Below are 19,830 nucleotides of genomic sequence, written 5' to 3' on the forward strand. Positions count from 1 at the left end.
AAAAAGATAAATAAATAAATAAGTTTTTTTTCCCTTTCTCTAGGAAACATAAATGCGTGAGTGGCCCTGCCGCGATATGACGTATATTTTTTTCATTCCTTTTTTCGCCAAGGCGAGATGGATAAAGGCTGCTTTTAGTGCTGAAGGCTGTCCGGGCATGCTGGGAGTTGTAGTTTTGCAACAACTGGGGGCACCCTGGTTTGAAAACACGGACATAGTGCATTGTTCCCCAACCTGTTGCTCTAAAGCTACTACAACTCCCAGCAAGCCCAGACAGACTCTCCAAACCATGCTGGGTGTTGTAGTTTTGCCACAGCTAGAGGCACCTTGGTTGGGAAACCATTCTTGACTGTCTAGTGCAGTGTTTCCCGACCAGTGTTGCAAAACTACAACTCTCAGAATGCCCTGATAGTTTTGTAACAGCTGGAGGCACATTGGTTGGGAAACACTACACCAGACAGTCAAGAATTGCCACCAAACTACTTCCGTGCACTAGACCAGTGTTTCCCAATTAGGGTGACTCCAGCTGTTGCAAAACTACAAATTCCAGCATTTGGAAGTTGTAGATTTGCAACAGCTGGAGGCACCTTGGTTGGGGAACCCTGATCTAGTGCATCATTCCCTAACCTGTGGCTCTAGAGCTGTTGCAAAACTACAACTACAACAGCCTTTAACTAATTGGTTTTATAGTTTTGCTACAGCTGGAAAGCCACAGGACCAGTGTTTCCCAATCAGTGTGCCTCCAGCTGTTGCAAAACTACAACTGCTGGAAGTTGTAGTTTTGCAAAAGCTGGAGTCACCCTGGTTGGGAAACACTGGTCTAGTTCAAGGAAGTAGTATGGTGGCAATTCTTGACTGGTGTAGTGTTTCCCAACCAATGTGCCTCCAGCTGTTACAAAACTATCAAGGCATATTGAGAGTTGTAGTTTTGCAACCCTGGACAGGAAACACTGCACTAGACAGTCAAGAATGGTTTCCCAACCAAGGTGCCTCTAGCTGTAGTTGTACTTTTTCAAGAAAATGATGCATTAGCCTTCTGCTGTCCCGGGATTGTGAGTGTTGTAGTTTTGCAACAGCTGGAGGCACCCAGACTGGGAAACACCCCATTAGACCCTCTTCCTCCACCATGATGGAAGGAGGATGTCACTCAAAATCTCATGATACATGGCCCCATTCATTCTTTCATTACACGGATCAATCGTCCTGGTCCCTTTGCTGAAAAATAGCCACAAAGCATGATGTTTCCACCCCCATACTTCACAGTAGGTATGGTGTTCTTTGGATGCAACGCAGCATTCTTTCTCCTCCAAACACAACGAGTTGAGTTTATACCAAAAAGTTCTACTTTGGTCTCATCTGACCATATGGAATTTTCCCAATACTCTTCTGGATCATCCAAATGCTCTCTAGTAAACTTCAGACGGGCCCGGACATGTACTGGCTTAAGCAGGGGGACACGTCTGGCATGATTTGAGTCCCTGGCTGTGTAGTGTATTACTGATGGTAGCCTTTGTCACTTTGGTCCCAGCTCTCTGCAGGTCATTCACTAGGTCCCCCAGTGGGGTTCTGGGATTTTTGTTCACCGTTTTTGTGATCATTTTGACACCACGGGGTGAGATCTTGCATAGAGCCCCGGATTGAGGGAGATTATCAGTGGTCTTGTATGTCTTCCATTTTCTAATAATTGCTCCCACAGTTGATTTCTTCACACCAAGCTGCTTGCCTATTGCAGATTCAGTCTTCCCAGCCTGGTGCAGGTCTACAATTTTGTTTCTGGTGTCCTTCGACAGCTCTTTGGTCTTGGCCATAGTGGAGTTTGGAGTGTGACTGTTTGAGGTTGTGGACAGGTGTCTTTTATACTGATAACAAGTTCAAACAGGAGCCATTAATACAGGTAACGAGTGGAAGACAGAGGAGACTCTTAAAGAAGAAGTTACAGGTCTGTGAGAGACAGAAATCTTACTTGTGTGTAGGTGACCAAATACTTATTTTCCACCATAATTTGCAAATTAATTCTTTACAATTCAGACAATGTGATTTTATGGATTTTTTCTCATTCTGTCTCATAGTTGAGGTTATAACCTATGATGATGATTACAGCCGCTCATCTTTTTAAGTGGGAGAACTTGCACAATTGGTGGCTGACTAAATACTTTTTTGCCCCACTGTATATGTATATATATATATTTTTTTTTCTTCCCCCCTTATATTTCTAGGCCATGAATGCTCCAAAAGTGTATGTGTGTGTATACATATATATATATATATATATATATATATATATATATATATACATATATATATATATATACATATATATATATATGTGTGTGTGTGTGTGTGTGTGTGTATATATATATATATATATATATGTGTGTGTGTGTATGTGTGTAAATATATATATATCTGACCTTATCTAGTTGCAGAGCTCCGTCCTATCTATGTTTATCTGTGCACAAACCCAATGTCCTGGTGGAGCAATAGAACAGCAAACGGTGACCCTTCCATTCCCCGCGGGGTGCCACCAAATCATCCTTAATTAGATTTTAATGAAGGATACATGTACGCCTATAGAGGAGAGCATGTTTATCCCGCAGGCATGCATCTACATGGTTCCACGACCCAGGCCGGGTTCACTTCTATACAACCACTTGTTTTTCTCTTGACAAATTGAATGTAACGAACAGTCAGCGGGAAGAGTCACCGTCCTCTCCTCGGGCCCTAAATCTGTCCCCTCCCTAAGTCAATGCCCATACCAGGGCCCCGTCACATGGGTTATAATGAATCGCCCCAGCTCTGGCGCCCTGAGAACATTAACGCGATGAGGCTTCGGGGGAAATCTGTTCACACGTAAAATGGAAAATGTCCCTTATCTAAATAATAAAAAGGGAAATGGATGTTGTTTAAATGAGATGTAAATATAGGAAGCGCGTTAGTGAAAACACTCGCCGTATAGACAAATGTAATATTTATATCCTGGTGATTACATTAGTAACAAGACAACTTACTTATGCGGGAAGGTGAGACGGGTTTGTCACATTGTGGCTGTGCCTTTACAAGAGCGCCATCTGTTGGATGTTTCCATTTACTGATACTTTGTAACAGTTTTTTTTTGTTTTGTTTGTTTTAGAACTTGAGTTTACTACTTAAATTACAACTAAATATATAGACATTATAGTATACAACAATATACACACGTAATAGTATACAACAATAATAGGAATATTATATATATATATATATATATATATATATATATATATATATATAAATATACAGTGGGGCATAAAAGTATTTAGTCAGCCACCAATTTTGCAAGTTTTCCCACTTATAAAGATGAGAGATGTAATTTTCATCATAGGTTATAACCTCAACTATGAGAGACAGAATGAGAAAAAAATATCCATAAAATCACATTGTCTGATTTTTAAAGAATTTATTAGTAAATTATGGTGGGAAACTAAGTATTTGGTCAAGAACAAAAGTTCATCTCAATACTTTGTTATTTACCCTTTGCTGGCACACTGTTGCTGGTATTTTGGCCCATTCCTCCATGCAGATCTCCTCTAGAGCAGTGATGTTTTGGGGCTGTCGCTGGGCAACATGGACTTTCAACTCCCTCCAAAGGTTTAAGATCTGAAGACTGGCTAGGCCACTCCTGGACCTTGAAATGCTTCTTACAAAGCCACTCCTTTGTTGCCCGGGCAGTATGTTTGGGAACATTGTCATGATGAAATATCTAGCCACGTTTTATTTTCAATGCTCTTGCTCATGGAAGGAGGATGTCACTCAAAATCTCACGATACATGGCCCATTCTTTCTTTACTTTACACGGATCAATCGTCCTGGTCCCTTTGCTGAAAAACAGCCCCAAAGCATGATGTTTCCACCCCCATGCTTCACAGTAGGTATGGTGTTCTTTGGATGCAACTCAGCATTCTTTCTCCTCCAAACAAGACGAGTTGAGTTTTTACCAAAAAAATCTACTTTGATTTCATCTAACCATATGACATTCTCCCAATCCTCTTCTGGATTATCCAAATGTTCTCTAGCAAACTTCAGACGGGGCTGGACATGTACTGGCTTAAAGGGGTACTCCACTGGAAAACATTTTCTTTTAAATCAACTGTTGCCAGAAAGTTAAAAAGATTTGTAAATTACTTCTATTAAAAATCCCAATCCTTCCGGTACTTATCAGCTGCTGTATGCTCCACAGGAAGTTATTTTCTTTTAGAATTTCCTTTCTGCCTGATCACAGTGCTCTCTGCTGACACCTCTGTCCATGTCAGGAACTGTCCAGAGCAGGAGCAAATCCCCATAGCAAACCTCTTTTGCTCTGGACAGTTCCTAACATGGACAGCAGTGTCAGCAGAGAGCACTGTCGTCAGGCAGAAAGGGAATTCAAACAGAAAAGTACTTCCTGTGGAGCATACAGCAGCTGATAAGTACTGGAAGGATTGGGATTTTTTAATAGAAGTTATTTGCAAATCTGTTTAACTTTCTGGCACCAGTTGATTTAAAAGAAAATGTTTTCCAGTGGAGTTCCGCTTTAAGCAGGGGGACACGTCTGGCACTTCATGGTTTGAGTCCCTGGCGGTGTAGTGTATTACTGATTGTAGCCTTTGTTACTTTGGTTCCAGCTCTCTGCAGGTCATTCACAAGGTCCCCTCATGTGGTTCTGGGATTTTTGCTCACCGTTCTTGTGATCATATTGACACCAGGGGGTGAGATCTTGCGTGGAGCCCCAGATCGAGGGAGATTATCAGTGGTCTTGTATGTCTTCCATTTTCTAATAACTACTCCCACAGTTGATTTCTTAACACCAAGCTGCTTGCCTATTGCAGATTCAGTCTCCCCAGCCTGGTGCAGGTCTACAATTTTGTTTCTGGTGTCCTTCGACAGCTCTTTGGTCTTGGCCATAGTGGAGTTGGAGTGTGACTGTTTGAGGTTGTGGACAGGTGTCTTTTATACTGATAACAAGTTCAAACAGGAGCCATTAATACAGGTAATGAGTGGAGGACAGAGGAGACTCTTACAGAAGAAGTTACAGGTCTGTGAGAGGCAGAAATCTTACTTGTTTGTAGGTGACCAAATACTTATTTTTCACCATGATTTTCAAATAATTTCTTTAAAAATCAGACAATGTGATTTTATGGATTTTTTTTTTTCTCATTCTGTCTCATAGTTGAGGTTATAACCTATGATGATAATTACAGCCGCTCTCATCTTTTTAAGTGGGAAAACTTGCACAATTGGTGGCTGACTAAATACTTTTTTGCCCCACTGTATCTATATCTTAGCAGACAACACTACTAGGAATACGTTATCTACCGTATTTTTCACCGTATAAGACGCACTTTTTCTTCCCCAAAACTGGGGGGGAAAAGTCGGTGCGTCTTATACGGCAAATACACCCCTATCGCGGCGGTCCCTGCGGCCATCAACGGCCGGGACCCGCGGCTAATACAGGACATCACCGATCGCGGTGATGCCCTGTATTAACCCTTCAGACGCGGCGATCAAAGCTGACCGCCGCGTCTGAAGGGAAAGTGACACCAACCCGGCTGTTCAGTCGGGCTGTTCCGGACCGCCACGATTTCACTGCCAACAGCCTGACTGAATAGCCGGGTTAGTGCTTACAGGACACCGGGAGGGACCTTACCTGCCTCCTCATTGTCTTCTCCGTTCAGGGATCCCCTGTATGGCCGGCGCTCTCCTTCCTCGTCATCACGTCGTTGCGTACGTGCGTCGGCGTGCGTAACGACGTGATGGCGGCGACGGAGAGCGAGGATACCCGGCCGGCAGCAGAGATGTTCCGGAGCGACGGGGACACGGCGACAGCGATGGAGCGACATCCAGGGCAGCGGTGACGGGTCCGGAGCGGCGGGGACACGTGAGTATTACCTCCTATGCAGTGGTCTTCAATCTGCAGACCTCCAGATGTTGCAAAACTACAACTCCCAGCATGCCCGGACAGCCAACGGCTGTCCGGGCATGCTGAGAGTTGTAGTTTTGCAACATCTGGAGGTCCGCAGGTTGAAGACCACTATTGGGTTCAAAATCTTTATTTTTTAAATTTTGCCCCTATACGCCGGTGCATCCTATAGGACTAAAAATACAGTATACACACTATAGCAAACAACACTAATAGGAAAAATATACACACGTAATAGTATACAACACTAATAGGAACACGTTATATACACACGTAATAGTATACAACACTAATAGGAACATTATACACACCATAGCAGACAACATTAATAGGAACAATATACACACGTAATAGTATACAACACTAATAGAAATGTATTATAAATATATGTGTTATAGTAGACAACACTACTGGGAATAACTTATAAACACACCATAGCAGACAACACTAATAGGAACATTATGCACACGTAATAGTATACAACACTAATAGGAATGACTTATATATACAATGCTTGTGTTTATGAATTTACTGTTTAAAATGTATCTAAATATATACACATTGTAGTAGACAACACTAATAGGAACATTATACAAATGTAATAGTATACAGCACTAATAGGAACACGTTATATACACATTCGGAAAGTCTTCAGACCCTTTTACTTTTTTCACATTTTGTTATATTGCTCCTTTTCCTATGAAAACAAAACATATTTTCCCATCATTCTGCCCTCAATACCTCATAATGACAAAGTGATAATAGAATGTTAGAAATCTTTTGCTAATTATGAGAAAAGGGAAAGCTAAAATACTGTATCAAATTAACATAAATATTCATACCCTTTACTCAGGACTTAGTTGAAGGCCCTTTGGCAGTGATTCCAACCTCCAGTCTTCTTGGGGATGAGGTCACAAGGTTTATAACTGGATTTGGGGATTTCCTACATTCTTCTCCGCAGATCCTCTCAGCTATGTCAGGTTGGATGGGACCATCGTTGGAAGCCATTTTCAGGTCTCTCCAGAGATGTTGCATTGGGTTCAGGGTTCTGGCTGGGCCACTCAAGAACATTCATAGATTTGTCCATAAACTGCTGTATAGTCTTGGTTGTGTGCTTAGGGTCATTGTCTTGTTGGAAGGTAAATGATCAGCCCAGTGTGAGGTCCAGAGCTCTGGATCAGGTCTTCATAAAGAATATCTCTGTACTTTACTCCATTGAGTTTTTCCTCAACCCTGACAAGTCTCCCTCTCCCCACAGCATGATGCTTCCCCCCCCCCCCCATGATCACTGTAGACTGGTACTGGGCAGGTGATGGGCAGTACCTGGTTTCCCCCAGACATGATGCTGCCCCCACCATGAACACTGTAGGGATGGTATTGGGCAGGGGATGGGCAGTGCCTGGTTTCCTCCAGACATGATGCTGCCCCCACCATGATCACTGTAGGGATGGTATTGGGCAGGTGATGGGCAGTGCCTGGTTTCCCCCAGACATGATGCTGCCCCCCACCATGATCACTGTAGGGATGGTATTGGGCAGGTGATGGGCAGTGCCTGGTTTCCTCCAGACATGATGCTGCCCCCACCATGATCACTGTAGGGATGGTATTGGGCAGGTGATGGGCAGTGCCTGGTTTCCTCCAGACATGATGCTGCCCCCACCATGATCACTGTAGGGATGGTATTGGGCAGGTGATGGGCAGTACCTGGTTTCCCCCAGACATGATGCTGCCCCCACCATGATCACTGGAGGGATGGTATTGGGCAGGTAATGGGCAGTGCCTGGTTTCTCCCAGACATAATGCTGCCCCCACCATGATCACTGTAGGGATGGTATTGGGCAGATGATGGGCAGTACCTGGTTTCCTCCAGACATGATGCTGCCCCCACCATGATCACTGTAGGGATGGTATTGGGCAGGTGATGGGCAGTGCCTGGTTTCCTCCAGACATGATGCTGCCCCCACCATGATCACTGTAGGGATGGTATTGGGCAGGTGATGGGCAGTGCCTGGTTTCCTCCAGACATGATGCTGCCCCCACCATGATGTGAACAGAGTCTTGTATCCAGCTCACCCTCTACCACATTGACTTTCCCCGATCTGGCACACAGCTGGATGCAAAGGACTCAGAAGAAAAAGAAGAAGCAGTGATCCAGCAATGTCAGAAGATATCCAGCTTTATTCAAAGATCCATGATAAAAGCAGGTACAGCAACTGATAGCAAATGATAAGACGCGTTTCAGGCGCATGCACACCCTTTGTCAGTGATTCCCAATATCAGGCAAGCATTCCCTTATATAGTATGCACAGCGGAAGGAGAAAATTCCCCAACCAATCAAGTGCAGATTACAAGTGGAACACCAGGGACAGGTAAAATACCTAAACATTGGTTTCAGTATAGAAATGCTAAAACATATTGATAAAACAAATACCGGTGATGCAAAATGTAGTAATGCATTGCAATGGTACAAATATGAATAGATACATAGCAGACAAGCTACTAAGAATAAATGTATCAAAATGTATCAAGCTACAAATGCATTGCAGAGAACAGAAAGAACCGCAATGGTGGTCCCATAATTACCTGCTCAATACCATAAATACGAAAAAAGGATGTATTTCCATTGTTCGCCCTTCTGAAATGTAGAGAAGCAGCTGACCTGTTGCGCAGAGCATTGCCTGTGATGTCATTGAGATGTTCCAATGCCCTGACTTTCATTTTACTTTAGCTAGCATCGTATACACTCAATGATATACGGCAGGTTACAAGAGTTACAATTCATATTCTGCTTCATACTGTAACTTTTATTTATTTTATAATTGGGAAGAGTACGGTCTTGCTGTAAGAGATGATGTCTGTAAATAATCTGTTTGATGTGATTGAACTGAGGTGAGTATGTGATGGCCACTACCGTTTTTTTGCGTGAAGTTTTTTTTTTTAGTGGTTTTGGGCTTTGGAGTGATTAGATCACTACGTTTCTTTTTCTCCACGATCTTCATGGCCTGGATCAATGCATGGGACGAATTACCTCTGTCTATGATTCTGCATGAAGCCTCATGTATTTGAGTCTCATAGACAGAAGAATCACTGTAACTTCTTCTAATACGAGTAAATTCTCCAACTGGAATGGATCAGGTTTTATGTGGGGGATGATTACTGCTTGCCTGTAAGATTGTGTTCCCTGCCCTGGGTTTCCGATAAGTGGCCACCGAAACAACATTATTAGTAACACCTTTAAGTTCTAAATCAAGGAAGGCCATCACTGACGAGTCAGAATGGAACGTGAAACTGAGATTGAAATTATTATTATTGATGTGACTCACATACAGTGGTATGGCCAACACATCCCCCCTCAAAAAGAGGAGGAGATCATCGATGTAACGGCCATACCACTGTATATGAGATGCAAACAGGTTGGAAGTGGAGAAAATGAATTGTGATTCCCAAAAAGACATAGTGAGATTCCCCAGTGATGGTGAGTGTCTGGCACCCATCGACACCCCACTCTTTTGGATGAAAAAAGTATTGTCAAATGTGAAATAGTTTCTTGTCATGAGAAACCATACACAGGTTTTGATATATTCCTGAAGATTTGGTATGTAATCACTATGGGTCTGGAGATGATAATCAAGGGCGTCCAAGGCAACAGACAGGGAAAGCTTTTTTATCACTACGTTTTTAGCATTTGCATACTGAAACAATTGTTGAGGTATGATGCAGACATGATGCTGCCCCCACCATGAACACTGTAGGGATGGTATTGGGCAGGTGATGGGCAGTACCTGGTTTCCTCCAGACATGATGCTGCCCCCACCATGATCACTGTAGGGATGGTATTGGGCAGGTGATGGGCAGTGCCTGGTTTCCTCCAGACATGATGCTGCCCCCACCATGATCACTGTAGGGATGGTATTGGGCAGGTGATGGGCAGTGCCTGGTTTCCCCCAGACATGATGCTGCCCCCACCATGATCACTGTAGGGATGGTATTTGGCAGGTGATGGGAAGTGCCTGGTTTCCTCCAGACATGATGCTGCCCCCACCATGATCCCTGTAGGGATGGTATTGGGCAGGTGATGGGCAGTCCCCGGTTTCCTCCAGACATGATGCTGCCCCCACCATGATCACTGTAGGGATGGTATTGGGCAGGTGATGGGCAGTGCCCGGTTTCCTCCAGACATGATGCTGTCCCCACCATGATCACTGTAGGGATGGTATTGGGCAGGTGATGGGCAGTGCCTGGTTTCCCCCAGACATGATGCTGCCCCCACCATGATCACTGTAGGGATGGTATTTGGCAGGTGATGGGAAGTGCCTGGTTTCCTCCAGACATGATGCTGCCCCCACCATGATCCCTGTAGGGATGGTATTGGGCAGGTGATGGGCAGTCCCCGGTTTCCTCCAGACATGATGCTGCCCCCACCATGATCACTGTAGGGATGGTATTGGGCAGGTGATGGGCAGTGCCCGGTTTCCTCCAGACATGATGCTGTCCCCACCATGTTCACTGTAGGGATGCTATTGGGCAGGTGATGGATAGAGCCTGGTTTCCCCCAGACATGATGCTGCCCCCACCATGATCACTGTAGGGATGGTATTGGGCAGGTGATGGGCAGTGCCTGGTTCCCCCCAGACATGATGCTGCCCCCACCATGATCACTGTAGGGATGGTATTGGGCAGGTGATGGGCAGTACCTGGTTTCTCCCAGACATGATGCTGCCCCCACCATGATCACTGTAGGGATGGTATTGGGCAGGTGATGGGCAGTGCCTGGTTTCCTCCAGACATGATGCTGCCCCCACCATGATCACTGTAGGGATGGTATTGGGCAGGTGATGGACAGTGCCTGGTTTCCTCCAGACATGATGCTGCCCCCACCATGATCACTGTAGGGATGGTATTGGGCAGGTGATGGGCAGTGCCTGGTTTCCCCCAGACATGATGCTGCCCCCACCATGATCACTGTAGGGATGGTATTGGGCAGGTGATGGGCAGTACCTGGTTTCCCCCAGACATGATGCTGCCCCCACCATGATCACTGTAGGGATGGTATTGGATTGGGCAGGTGATGGGCAGTGCCTGGTTTCCCCCAGACATGATGCTGCCCCCACCATGATCACTGTAGAGATGGTATTGGGCAGGTGATGGGCAGTATCTGTTTTCCTTTATACATGACACTTAGGCTAAGTTTCCACACAGGTTTTTTATTTTGTTTTGGGGCCAGAAGAAAACATTATGTGGACACCTAGACTTAGAATTGAGGCCAACCAATCTTGGTTTCATCAGACCAGATAATCTTGTTTCCTACAGTCCGAGAGTCTGTTAGATGTTTGTTTTTTTAAATATACAGGCGTTTTTTTTTATTTGTATTTTATTGAGGAGAGTTTTTTTTATTGCCACTTTGCCATTTAGTGCTTTTTCCCTTATCACATAGTTTGTTGTGGCAGCAGCTCTAGGAAGAGTCCTGGCTGTTTAAACAAAAAAATGATGGTGGCCACCGGGCTCTTGGGAACTTGTTGTGCAGCAGAAATGCTTTGTCCTATTTTCCAGATCTGTGGCTCCACACAATCCTGTCTCTGAGCTCTACAGGCAGTTATTTTCTCCTCGTGGCTTAGGATGGAAGCAATTTGATTGGTTTCTATGGGCAATTGCACCACTCTTCCTCTACACAGGTTTTGTTAAATCTTCCAAAATATATACATTCAATAGTATGTAATACTGATCACAATAATACTGTAGATACAATCAATCATAGTCAAAAATAAAATGCAATAATAATAATAATAATAAAATATATATATGCTCAATAGTAACAAATATTACACTGTGAAACAACCAAAAAAACAACCTCTTTGAGAAGACCACCCTCAAAGAATTGAATTACTATGTAAATGAGCATTTTGTTTGAAACAAGAAAATAAGAAAACCACAAATGAATCTCCTTCATGTAAGGCTGTGTTGACATCTGCACTGGAGCTCCATCGCGAAATCCATTTAAAGTGGTACTCCACCCTTAGACATCTTATCCCCTATCCAAAGGAAAGGGGATAAGATGTCTGATCGCGGGGGTCCCGCTGCTGGGGATCCCCGCAATATAGCATGCGGAACCCACCTGTGGAGGGTGCCACTGGAGCGTCTGGGTCCCAACCACCGGAACGGAAGTCCATGATGTCACGACTCCGCCCCCGTGTGACGTCACACCCCGTCCCCTCAATGCAAGTCTATGGGAGGGGGCGTGACGGCCGTCACGCCCCCTCCCATAGACTTGCATTGAGGGGACGGGGCGTGACGTCACACAGGGGCGGAGTCGTGACATCACGGACTTCCGTTTCGGTGGTCGGGACTCAAACCCTCCAGCGCTTCCGGAGCAGAAAGAGGTGGGTGCCGCATGCTATATTGCAGGGGTCCCCAGCGGCAGGACCCCCGCGATCAGATATCTTATCCCCTATCCTTTGGATAGGGGATAAGATGTCTAGGGGTGGAGTACCCCTTTAAATAGCCGGACCTGAGCGGACAAAAAAGGCTGCAAGCTGTAACTTTTTGTCTGGTCAGATCCTGCTAAATAAACGGAACCAGATGGACCCATTAAAGTCTATGAAATCCATTAAAAATTGTTGTGCAATGGACCACGCAGTTGTTTTCTGGCCCCAAACAGAACAATGCTGATGTGAATGAGGCCTCACAGGGGTTCTGGGTCCTGGCATAAAATACTAAAATATTAAACTTCTCTATATACTTGTTTGGCCCTGGATGCCATTGTGTCTATTTACACATGGGTGAGCCGGCCAATCACTGGCCATTGTAGTGACATGTGGACCAATGATGACACCTTTACCGCTAGGGGCCGATCATGTGATCTGTCATCCTTAGGGACCAGATGGGATGAGGCAGAGGACCCCTTAACAGGTATAGTAGTGTCAGCACCCATGTTATCAAAGGGGCCAGCAACCTAGGCCCGGCCTGGAGAGGCCAGTGTAGGCCACAGGAGCTTTGGTAGAGGACGTGGGAAGGTGAATAGATAGTTTTATATATTGTAGATGAGTGGTTTTCAAACTGTGGACTTGTTGCAAAACTCCAATCCCCAGAATGCTAAGGGTCTATCCACACAGCAGAATTCTGCCTCAAATTAAAGGCCATAGACTTCTATGGGATTCCGCTCTCCCATTCACACTTCTGAATTTCAGTAGTCAGCTCGGCCCACCTCTCTGCAGGACACGGCTCTCAGCGGACCACCTCTACCCCTTTGTTCTAGTGATCACAGACCACCTGGGCCCCCACCAATACAAACTTCTGATTTGTCACCATGACGTGTCAAAACTTTTGTAAAACTTTTTGTAGCAACTCTTTAAAAAGTTTCTTATTTTAGCATTTTGCTGATAAAATATAGACTATTGTCTTTGGAATACTCCTTTACCTTCTGTGGCCAACATAGAACCAAGACCCAAACCAAAGCTTAAAGGGGTACTCATCGCGGGGGTCCAACTACTGGGGACCCCCATGAAATCAGCTGCGGCACCCCAGACATCCAATGCACAGTGCGAACTTCGCTCTGTGTCAAATGACTGACGATGGAGGTGGAGGCTCATGATGTCACAGTCACACCCCGCTCGTGACATCACAGCCACGCCCCTTCAATGCCAGCTTATGGGAGGGGGCGTGGCACCATCACGCCCCCTCCCATAGACTTGGATTGAGGGGGCGCGGCCGTGACGTTGCGAGCCTCTGCAGCTGCACCTGATGCTCTAAACGAATACCGGGTGAATCAGGTAGATTTGGTGACCCCCTCAATCAGACATCTTATCCCCTATGCTTTGGATAGGGGATAAGATGTCTAGGGGCGAATATTGATGAGCTGGGCGGCGCTGCGGCCCGACTCAGACGTCAGAGTGCCAGTTAGCCCGGCCCATGCCAATTAGCCCCTCATTTGCATATTTCGAAAATAGAAGATTACGGCTGAATGGCGCGGCGGATCCAGGCACAGTAAGGATCAAACTGATCAGCGTCCCCCACACTACCAGCCAGTACCACTGGTTAGTGCGGGGGGGGGGGGGGTTTAGAAAGCTGACAGTTTTCCTTTAATTAAGTACAGGGGATCCTTCGGGTAAAGTGTGCGATCTAGGTTCACAATCTCCACTCCAGATGAAGTGCGTAGTCAAGTTTATTTTGCATAAATTATTTATTGTCATAAATTCTCAGCCATGCTCTTTATGTTACTTTCATTCAATCATATATCAGCATTTTGGCAAAGCCCTTCTTTGGGCTGAGTAAGAAGTTTGGAGTGAGATTCCTGTGGGCTACTTGGTGGCTGTTACGCCGAGCGCTCCGGGTCCCTGCTCCTCCCCGGAGCGCTCGCGGCATTCTCCTCTCTGCAGCGCCCCGGTCAGACCCGCTGACCGGGAGCGCTGCACTGACACTGCCGGCGGGGATGCGATCCGCATAGCGGGACGCGCCCGCTCGCGGGTCGCATCCCAATCTACTCACCTGTCCTGTTCCCCGACTGTCACGCCCTGGCGCGCGCGGCTCCGCTCTCTAGGGTGCGTGCGCCGGCTCTCTAAGATTTAAAGGGCCAGTGCACCACTAATTGGTGCCTGGCCCAATCAGTGTAATTGCTCCCATCTGCTCCATGCCTTTATAACCTCACTTCCCCTTTCCTGCATTGCTGGATCTTGTTGCCTAGTGCCAGTGAAAGCGTTTTGTGTATGTTTTGTGTTCCAGACCTTCTGCTGTTGCCCCTGACTACGACCCTTGCTGCCTGCCCTGACCTTCTGCTACGTCCGACCTTGCTCTTGCCTTGTCCTTCTGTACCACGCCAGTCTCAGCAGTCAGTGAGGTTGAGCCGCTACCGGTGGACACGACCTGGTTGCTACCGCCGCAGCAAGACCATCCCACTTTGTGGCGGGCTCTGGCGAATACCAGTAGCAACTTTGAACCGGTCCACCGGTACAGTCCACGCCAATCCCTCTCTGACACAGAGGATCCACCTCCAGCCTGCCGAATCCTAACAGTGGCACAGCTGGAGAGGAAAAGTTGTGACTGAGTGCGCAACCTGTATATCAGTGTTTAATGTTCTGTCCCCTCAAAATAACTCAACACACACCCATTAATGTCTAAACCTTGTCAACAAAAGTGAGGACACCCCTAAGTGGACCATGTCCAAATTGTGTCCAAAGTGTCAATATTTTGTTTATTTATATTGACTTAGAGCATCAGGTGCAGCGTCGGAGGCTTGTGATGTCACATAGACTCTCATTGAGGGGGCGTGGACATGACGTCACAAGCCTCCGCCCCACATCACCAGTCATCCGGCACAGAGCGATGTTCGCTCTGTGCACCAGATCTCTGGGGTACCAGAGCTGAGATCGCCATGGTCCCCAGCGGCGGGACCCCCTAGATAAGATATCTAGGGGCGTAGTACCCCTTTAAGCCTCTTGGGTATAAAGTTCACTGAAGCTTCCCAGGTTCCTCTGGAGTCCTCTTCCTCTTCTCCATGACCATATAACGGAGCTGGTGGATGTTAGAGACCTTACGCTTCCCCACCTTCCATTTGAGGATGCCCCACAGAAGATTAATAGGGTTTAGGTCTGGAGACATGCTTGGCCGGTCCATCACCTTTACCTTCTTTAGCAAGGCAGTGGTGCTCCTTATCATTTGTGAATACTGCCCTGCAGCCCTGTCTCCAAAGGGATCATACTCCGCTTCAGTATGTCACAGTACATGTTGGCATTCATGGACTGTTTACTCAGTGGACTCTATCCACCATGACTCTTACAGTATCCCTACCACACCTACCACCACCAGTCCCACTAGTCCCATTGCTTCCACCTCCACCACCTCAGCAACACACTTCAATGGCTGACCAGTACACAACTCCTAGTGGCTAATGCCATGCTTCTGCTTAGCACTGTGGGGGGAAGCAAAAACAGAGATGATGGAACAGACCGTCTAGGACCGAGATTTCAACTGTGCCATGTAACTGTAAACTATGAGAAATCCACTGACACCTGGCTTAACATCATATTGTCAGACTCTTCCTCCTACTGAGTTGACTGAGACGAGTCAACCAGTCCACAATGGCTGTATCCAGTGAAACTTCACAACCCCTTGAAGACATGGACAACTTTTGCTTGCTGATGCTGCTACTACCACCAGACACCTGACTGCTGCTACCTGTACTGGGCCTGGGAAAATGGATGGTGCCTCAGAGCTGCTATTGTCACCAACATGCTTACTGACAGAGGACATAACAGTGGTGCTCTTTCCTCTACCCCTTTCTCGGCCAACCATTCCATTAGGAGACATTCTTTTTATTGAAAAACATTTGAAGGTTATTGGGGGAGATTTATCAAAATCTGTCCAGAGGAAAAGTTGCCTAGTTGCCCATAGCAACCAATCAGCTCGCTTCTTTCATTTTTAACAAGGCCTCTGCAAAATGAAAGAAGTGAGCTGATTGGTTGCTATGGACAACCGGGCAACATTTCCTCTTGACAGATTTTGATAAATCTCCCCCATTGTTTTGTTTTTGAGGTGGTTTGTGATTCACCAAGTAGTCAAGTGGTGGAGAAACTGCCAATCAAGTTTCCCTCTCAATTAATTCAGATTTATGTTAAACACAAGTAGAAATGCAGTGTGTTTAATTAAAACCCAGAAAATACACATAACTTGGCCTCAAATGCATATTTCCCATTCCCAATGCTTTTGAATGTCTATTTATGTTTAAATACAAGTCAGCCTACTGATTTGCATAGCATGATGTGATAGCTCTTATGGGCTTTTTCTGCAGTCAGACTGCTGAGATTTGTAGTGCACTAATTGGACACAACAATGTAAGTGACAGGTCTCTGTCTGAGGTCAGCCCACTGCTCTATGCTTTGCTGGACTTGTTATGTGATAGATTTTATGGGCTCAATCTGCAATGATGCTGCCGAACAAGTAGCCGGACCCCACAGTTTTTCATGCTACGAAAATGGTGCCGTTACCTCACTGAATGACCTATTAATTCGATAATAATGCTGTACGTGAAAAAAAAAAATCTGGAAAACGTTGGCGTTCTATAGCTACTTCTGCTTAGGTCATTCAGCGCCGTAATGGCGCCATTCATAACGTTATTAATATACATATTTTCTGTCATGCGTAATCAGGGGGTGAAAAATTAGTCATTTAGAATTCTTCTGAATAGACCGGCGCCCCCTCCCCTTCCCATGCAACTCTTCTTCCTCGTCTTCTTCTTATACACGCAACAGAAAGGCCGTGTCTGCCGGGAAAACAAACCATCTTACAAGACTATAAAGGATTAGTTGATGAAAAAAAAAAAACGAGAATGTTATACATATATAATTATCTTTCTATTAAAGCAATTATTCTGAAGTACCCTCCTAGCATCTGACTTTGCCTGTGAATAACCTTTCTATCATGATATTCATATCTCTGCCTCTGAAGCCGGTAATTAAACCAATCCATTAGGAGGTGTCATTTTCGGAGTTCGCTGGATATCCTTCAAGTAGACCCGGCCCGCTGAAGAGCTTCTGTTCTGACGGTCTAGTGCCTTCACCTGCGCTCTGTAGGGAAGCTGCAAACGGCAGAGTCAGAATAGTCCAGAACAGTGTTTCTCAACCAAAGTGCCTCCAGCTGTTGCAAAACTACAACTCCCAGCATGCCCGGACAGCCTTTGGCTGTCCGGGCATGCTGGGAGTTGTAGTTTTGCAGCAGTCAGAGGCACTGTGGTCTCCAACATGAGCCTCCAACTTCTACAGAATGACAACTTCCATCATGTCTCGACAGCCTGTCTAAACAGCAACGAAAGTCTGGGCGCCACTTACAGTATTAGATATTCGGGTGCACAGTCGCCAATATAAGTAAAAAAAATATGTAGCCAACTTTTATTATACAAGTATAAGGCAAAAAAGACCAGGCAAATACATGAAATCAATTAAAAACACAACAATATAGCAGTGAATAAGCAGGGCCGGCACCACCAAAAGGCTAGTTAGGCGCTGGTCTAGAGCACCCAGGGGATAAGGGTGCCTCCCGAGGATCCAGAGCTGTATGATGTTGCATGTACAGAAAGAATAGGAGTCATGTGAAGAGGAGCACTTGGAACGTCGGTGGAACAATTGCAAGGTAAGTTGTGTTTATTTTTTATTGTTTATGGGGACTGCAGTATGGGGACAATGTGAGAGTAACATGGGGGCAATGTTAGAAGAACATGGGGGAAATGTGAGAGTAACATGGGGGCAATGTGAGAGGAACATGGGGCAATGGGAGAAAAACATGGGGCAATGGGAGAGTAACATGGGGCAATGGGAGAGGAACATGGGGGGCAATGTGAGAGGAATATGGGGTGAGAGGAACATGGGGGGCAATGTGCGAGTAACATGGGGTGAGAGGAACATGGGGGGAAATGTGAGAGGAACATGGGGCAATATGAGAGGAACATGGGGCAATGTGAGAGGAACGTGGGGCAATGTCAGAGGAACATGGGGGCAATATTAGAGGAACTAGGGGAAAATGTGAGGAGAACCTGGGGGCAATGTGAGACGAAATGGGGGCAATGTGAGAGGAACATGGGGGCAATGTGAGAGGAACATGGAGGCAATGGGAGAGGAACATGGGGGTAATGTGAGACGAACATGGGGGCAATGTGAGAGAAACATGGGGGCAATGTGAGAGGGACATGGGGGTAATGTGAGAGAAACATGGGGGCAATGTGAGAGAAACATGGGGGCAATGTGAGAGAAACATGGGGGTAATGTGAGAGGAACATGGGGGTAATGTGAGAGAAACATGGGGGCAATGTGAGAGAAACATGGGGGTAATGTGAGAGGAACATGGGGCAATGGGAGAGGAACATAGGGCAATGGGAGAAAAACATGGGGCAATGGGAGAGTAACATGGGGCAATGGGAGAGGAACATGGGGGGCAATGTGAGAGGAATATGGGGTGAGAGGAACATGGGGGGCAATGTGCGAGTAACATGGGGTGAGAGGAACATGGGGGGAAATGTGAGAGGAACATGGGGCAATATGAGAGGAACATGGGGCAATGTGAGAGGAACGTGGGGCAATGTCAGAGGAACATGGGGGCAATATTAGAGGAACTAGGGGAAAATGTGAGGAGAACCTGGGGGCAATGTGAGACGAAATGGGGGCAATGTGAGAGGAACATGGGGGCAATGTGAGAGGAACATGGAGGCAATGGGAGAGGAACATGGGGGTAATGTGAGACGAACATGGGGGCAATGTGAGAGAAACATGGGGGCAATGTGAGAGGGACATGGGGGTAATGTGAGAGAAACATGGGGGCAATGTGAGAGAAACATGGGGGCAATGTGAGAGAAACATGGGGGTAATGTGAGAGGAACATGGGGGTAATGTGAGAGAAACATGGGGGCAATGTGAGAGAAACATGGGGCAATGTGAGAAGAACATGGGGGGCAATATGAGAGGAACATGGGGCAATGTGAGAGGAACGTGGGGCAATGTCAGAGGAACATGGGGGCAATATTAGAGGAACTAGGGGAAAATGTGAGGAGAACCTGGGGGCAATGTGAGACGAAATGGGGGCAATGTGAGAGGAACATGGGGGCAATGTGAGAGGAACATGGAGGCAATGGGAGAGGAACATGGGGGTAATGTGAGACGAACATGGGGGCAATGTGAGAGAAACATGGGGGCAATGTGAGAGGGACATGGGGGTAATGTGAGAGAAACATGGGGGCAATGTGAGAGAAACATGGGGGCAATGTGAGAGAAACATGGGGGTAATGTGAGAGGAACATGGGGGTAATGTGAGAGAAACATGGGGGCAATGTGAGAGAAACATGGGGGTAATGTGAGAGGAACATGGGGCAATGGGAGAGGAACATGGGGCAATGGGAGAAAAACATGGGGCAATGGGAG

Source organism: Hyla sarda, chromosome 6 (assembly GCF_029499605.1).
Source record: "Hyla sarda isolate aHylSar1 chromosome 6, aHylSar1.hap1, whole genome shotgun sequence".
Classification (NCBI taxonomy): Eukaryota; Metazoa; Chordata; class Amphibia; order Anura; family Hylidae; genus Hyla; species Hyla sarda.